Raw genomic sequence first — 6,526 nt, forward strand, 5'->3', positions numbered from 1 at the left:
CAGCTACCTCTCACTGCAGTTCACTTCCCCCCAGGGCGAACAGTGTGTTGGCCCTCACGTTTCTTCATGTACTTCTCCTCCAAGGCTGAGTCCAGCCCAGGGATTCAGTGCCAATGAAACAACTTCCCCATTTTTTTTGTCCTTCAGTCTCATGGCATGGATCTCAGATTTAAACTCTTTTAATCAGTCTTTGAACGTTTTGCTTTTCTCCAAATAGTCTAGCCGACTGTAAACCACAGAAGGGCAAACGAGCAGGGCAGCCGACTCGTTTTTGGAGCAACCCATTTTATATCATTTTCCATTTTCCATCATGGCTCAGCTTAGGAGTATGTATATCATTGAGATACAAGTTTTTCCAAGAAAAAGTACCCTTACTACATGCAACGTCTAATATGCTCCATTATTTTCTATTTTACTACTTTTCTTTTTTTTTTTGTTATTCTTCATGCCCACCATGACCTACAGTATGAAAAACATTGTTCTGTGTGTCATCATTCCAGATCACAAAGTCGTTTGGGAAGGATTATGGGTTTTCCATTGTTCTTTTGCTTCAGAAGCTAAGGATCCTTCCCTCCCGCCATCTGATTGACACAGAGGGAGACCTGGAGTCCTCGGCTGCACACCTGGACCCTCGCTCCAGCTGTGCTCCAGGACTCAAATCCAGGCCCTTTTACACCAGACCTACTCAACAATCAAACCACGTGGTTAGTGTTCATGACCCTTCCTGCCTTGAGTCCCAAGACATCAGAGGACCACTCCTAACAGGTCCATTGATGACCAATGACTTTTGCAAAGCTCTACCTCTGTCTTTCAGTCTCCAAAAAGAGGCTCTTCAGGTTTGTATTTCCCAAATCCACCTTCATAGATCCCTTTTCAAATGCAAAGTCTTCACCATCATTTGGAGTTGAAAGCTGTTGAGTTTTTGTACAAGGACTGAAAAAGATAAAGAACAGCAGCAAAAAAAAAAAAAAAGAAGAATTCTAGTTCAGAAAACAGTGGAACTTTGCCTATATTCATTCTTCTTTCTTTCCCTCTGAACATTTTTTGGGGAGCTTTATAAATTCCGTTGTTCTATAAACAATAGAAGGAAGGATGTGGAGTATAGAGTCAGAAAACGCTGACTTTAATCCCAGCTCTTCCAGTTAACAGCTGTGTGACCTCTGACAAATCACTTCACCTCTCTGAGCCTTTATTTCCTCATCAGTAAAATGGAGCTGATAATGGATGCAAAGCCTAAACCCATCCCGGAGCACATGCGCAATAACTTGTTTTTAACATTATTTCAGAGAAGTTTGCTGATGTATGTTCGTGGCCGCAGAACAAGCTGTTGGCTGAGCAAGAAGACATTGCTGGGGCTTCCCTGGTGGCGCAGTGGTTGAGAGTCCGCCTGCCGATGCAGAGGACACGGGTTCGTGCCCCGGTCCGGGAAGATCCCACATGCCGCAGAGCGGCTAGGCCCGTGAGCCATGGCCGCTGAGCTTGCGCGTCCGGAGCCTGTGCTCTGCAACGGGAGAGACCACAACAGTGAGAGGCCTGCGTACCGCAAAAAAATTAAAATAATAAAAAAAGAAGACATTGCTTTCCTCAGGGGCAGGACATAGCACCAGGGCCCAGGGTCTAACACAGGCTTTCTCACCTTTAAAATGGAGAAAATACCCTCACCTTTAAAACATTCTCACCTTGAAAAGGGAACCCTCCTACGTTAGTGGGAATGTAAATTGGTGCAGCCACTATGGAGAACAGTATGGAGGTTCCTTAAAAAACTAAAAATAGAGTTACTATATGATCCTGCTTATATCTGGAGAAGACTATAATTGGAAAAGATACATGCACCCCAGTGTTCATAGCAGCACTATATACAATAGCCAAGACATGAAGCAACCTAAATGTCCATCAACAGATGAATGGATAAAAAAGATGTGGTACATATATACAATGGAATATTACTCAGCCATAAAAAAGAATGAAATAATGCCATTTGAAGCAATATGAATGGACCTAGAAATGATCATACTAAGTGAAGTAAGTCAGAGAAAGACAAATATCATATGTGGAATCTAAACAAATTATACAAATGAACTTATTTACGAAACAGAAACAGACAGGTATAGAAAACAAACTTATGGGACGTCCCTGGTGGTCCAGTGGGTAAGACTCTGCACTCCCAAGACAGGGGGACTGGGTTTGAACCCTGGTCGGGGAACTAGATCCCACATGCATGCTGCAACTAAGAGTTCACATGCCACAACTAAAAGATCCCACATGCCACAACGAAGATCCTGCGTGCCACAACTAAGACCTGGTGCAGCCTAAATAAATAAATATATTTTAAAAAAAGAAAGAAAACAAACTTATGGTTACCAAAGGGGAAGTGGGGGGATATATTAGGAATTTAGCATTAGAAGATACTGCTGTATAAGAAATAGATAAACAAGGTCCTACTGTATAGCACAGGGAAGTATAATCAATATCCTGTAACAAACCATAATGGAAAAGAATATATGTATGTAGGGAATTCCCTGGAGGTCTGCACTTTCACTACCTGGGTTCAATCTCTGGTCGGGGAACTAAGATCCCACAAGCTGTGTGGCTCGGCCAAAAAAAAAAAAAAAAGCATATGTATATATATGTGTGTGTATATATATATATATATATATATATATATATCTGAATCACTTTGCTGTACACTAGAAATTAACACAACATTGTAAATCAACTATACTTCAATAAAAAATTAAATTAAATATCTTCACCTTTAAAATGGAGAAAATACCCAGTCTATCTCACAGGGTGAGGTTTAAGTGACATCATTACCTAACAGGATGTCAAAATCTGACTCAGTGTCTCCAAAATTGCTCTTGAGAGCAATAGGTGACAAGAACTCTCTATTCTACAGAGAAATGCCCAGAAGCCTAGACATCCACACAGTACCCTATCCACATAGGTGATGCTAACTAGAGGATAAAAGCTAGAAAGACTTGAAGAGCTTTGAGGTGTGTCCTGTGGAGCTTGTAAATTTCATTTTCTTATCAACAGAAAACTAAGCCATTTTACAGCACAACATCTGAATTAACAAGCACTTTGGGGTCAAAGTGATCTTATTCAGAGTTTCCTTTTATTTTAAAGATGATTCACTTCTTAAAGGGAGACCCGTATTTCTGATCTCATATTTTCCTTTTTAAAACAGAGGCCCTGTATCATTCTGTTTCTGCATGGTCACATTATGTTACTTTTGGCCAAAAATTACTACCAGGCAATTAGAAGAAGGGAAGTATCTTTTTTTTAAATTGAAGTATAGTTGATTTACAATGTTGTGTTAGTTCTTGCTGTACAGAAAAGTGACTCAATTATACATATATATAAATTCTTTTTTATATCCTTTTCCATTATGGTTTATCTCAGGACACTGAATATAGTTCCCTGTGTTATACAGTAGGACCTTGTTGTTTATCCATTCTATATATAATAGTTGGCATCTACTAACCCCAAACTCCCAGCCCATCCCTCCCCACCCCACCTCCCCTTGGCAACCACAAGTCTGTTCTCTATGTCTGTGAGTCTGTTCTGTTTCATATATAGGTTCATTTGTGTCATATTTTAGATTCCACGTATAAGTGATATCATGTGGTATTTTCTTTCTCTTTCTGACTTACTTCACTTAGTACGATCATCTCTAGGTCCATCCATGTTGCTGCAAATGGCATTATTTCATTCTTTTTTATGGCTGAGTAGTATTCCATTGTATATATGTACCACATCTTCTTTATCCATTCATCTGTCGATGGACATTTAGGTTGTTTCCATGTTTGGGCTATTGTGAATAGTGCTGCTATGAACACAGGGGTGCATGTATCTTTTTGAATTAAAGTTTTGTCTGGATATATATGCCCAGGCGTGGGATTGCTGGATTATATGGTAATTCTGTTTTTAGTTTTCTGAGGAACCTCCAAACTGTTTTCCATAGTGTCTGCACCAACTTACATTTCCACCAACAGTGTAGGAGCGTTCGAAAAAGGGAAGCCTCTTTGAGGTAAGTTACTGTGTTAAATTAGATTTCTGAGCAGGGAGATATTTAACATTTCAGAACACATTTCAGTTTTTAAAATTAGTCCTTCTCCTTCAGGAATAGCCAGCAAATGGTGCAGAAACAAAGTGTAGTGCAAAACATAGATTTTCTTTAAAGAGAATTAATTCACTTTATTCTGAGCCTTTATTTCCTTAGCCCGTTTTCATTTCATTTCATTTCATTCATTTCATTGCTGCATCTCAATAGAGTCCATTTTCCTCCTCCTCATAAACTGATAGTGATTTCCAATACACACTTGTAAAATCTGTGAAATGCAGAGTATGCAGCTACTCACCTATTACCCAACCGTCTGCCCCATGACATCTAACACCCCATGTTTACTTCCTGCACCTCTCTCAAAAGCCATGGTGTGGGGCAGAGAGGCAGGCAGGGCTGACAGGTAATTTGCCATTTCTCTTTACTTCATACCATAACACCCCCAAAGAGCTCATGGGTCTCTTACATTCTTTTTTTTTTATTGACATATAGTTGATTTACAATGTTGTGTTAATTACTGCTGTACAGCAAAGTGATTCAGTTATAGATACATTCTTTTTTCATATTCTTTTCCATTATGGTTTATCAAAGGATGTTGAATATAGATAATTCCCTGTGCTATATAGCAGGACTTTTTTTTTTCCCCCTTGGCCATGCAGTGCAGCTTGTGGTATCTTAGTTCCCCAACCAGGGATTGAACCTGGGCCCTCAGCAGTGAGAGTGTGGAGTCCTAACCACTGTACCGCCAGGGAGTTCCAGTAGGACATTGTTGTTTATCCATTCTATATATACAAGTTTGCATCTGCTAATCCCAAACTCCCAATCCACCTCTCTCCCAACCCCTCCCTCTTGGCATTAAATGCCTTTATAGGAAATATTTCCCTTTTTAAAGGACCAATGAATATCAAATGACAGACTTCTCTCTGACTTCTTTATTATTTTACAAATTCATTGCAGAAGTTCCTTTTTCTGATTCCAGCTCCCTTCAATAAGAATTAAGTCCTTGGGGGCTTCCCTGGTGGCGCAGTGGTTGAGAGTCCGCCTGCCGATGCAGGGGACACGGGTTCGTGCCCCAGTCCGGTAAGATCCGACATGCCGCAGAGCGGCTGGGCCCGTAAGCCATGGCCGCTGAGCCTGCGCGTCCAGAGCCTGTGCTCTGCAGCGGGAGAGGCCACAACAGTGAGAGGCCCGCGTACCACAAAAAAAAAAAAAAAAAGAATTAAGTCCTTTTCCAAGGTTTAGCAAATGATAGTAAGTATACCCAAAGCTGTTCAGAAAAACTATTCTGAGCAATTTCTTTACCAAGTTGTGCCCAAACAAAATAATAAATACAGCTAAATTTCCCCTGCATGTTTTGGCAATTCAGTACTTTCTGTTAGTACAAAGCAAATAGTAATTGTGTGTCTTGAGTGTTTTTCAGATATCATTTCATTTCCCTAACTGTCTACAAAGTACTCCTGTTTTGGGGCTTCCCTGGTGGCGCAGTGGTTGAGAGTCCTCCTGCCGATGCAGGGGACATGGGTTCGTGCCCCGGCCCGGGAGGATCCCACATCCCACGGAGCAGCTGAGCCTGCGCGTGCGGAGCCTGTGCTCCGCAACGGGAGAGGCCACGGCAGTGAGAGGCCCGCGTACGGCAAAAAAAAAAAAAAAGTACTCCTGTTTTTATACATCCTTCACAGATGGAGAATGTGAAGTTAAATAAGGGTCTGGGGGCAGGATTCCATTTCAGGGTCCAGAATTTAGTATAAATGTCTGCCTTAGGATATTAATATTTTATTTTTAGGACACTCATTCAGTAAGTGAAGTAGCAGACATAGGCTAACAACAAGTTCATTCACCCTCATTTGTGAAGATAAAAATTTTTAACTTCAGCTTTTTTGTGAAGTGGTTTAATAGTGTTGATCTTAAAAGAGTAAAAGAGCCACTCATTTTACCAGCAAGATTATGCCAGCCACTTTGGCCAATTATCAAGGTCCCTGGGCATTCCAAGCTTGATTCCCTGGAGGTTGAAGGAAACCACCTCCCTGATATTTCTGAAAAGAACGCTACTATCAAAGGAACCAACAACTAAACTTCGCCATGTGTTTGGTCAGGCTTTCCTCTTACTCTTTGTACATCCTCTGCTTGACCAGCCCCTGCTTCCCCTATACCCTACTTGCTCCCAGCCCCAGCTAGTGATTGTTAATCCTTAGGCCAGAACAGCCCCACCTACTGGTTTATTAAAGGGAAACATCTGCCCTCATGATGGTCATTAACGTGGGGGGCTGTGAGGGACGTGCCCCAGCTGTTCTCCGTAGTGGCTGCACCAATTTACATTCCCTGGCAAGAGTATGGCATCTAATAATTCCTGAACATAAGGGCCATTTTAAATTTGGTCCCCACTGGAAGTGAGGAAGCCTCACTCTTTCCATAGCATTCCAAAGTCATAAGCTACTCCAAAGGCATATCTACTGTCTGTAGAGA

The sequence above is a fragment of the Mesoplodon bidens genome (assembly GCF_964165515.1).
Source record: "Mesoplodon bidens genome assembly, chromosome: 15".
In the NCBI taxonomy this organism is placed as follows: domain Eukaryota; kingdom Metazoa; phylum Chordata; class Mammalia; order Artiodactyla; family Ziphiidae; genus Mesoplodon; species Mesoplodon bidens.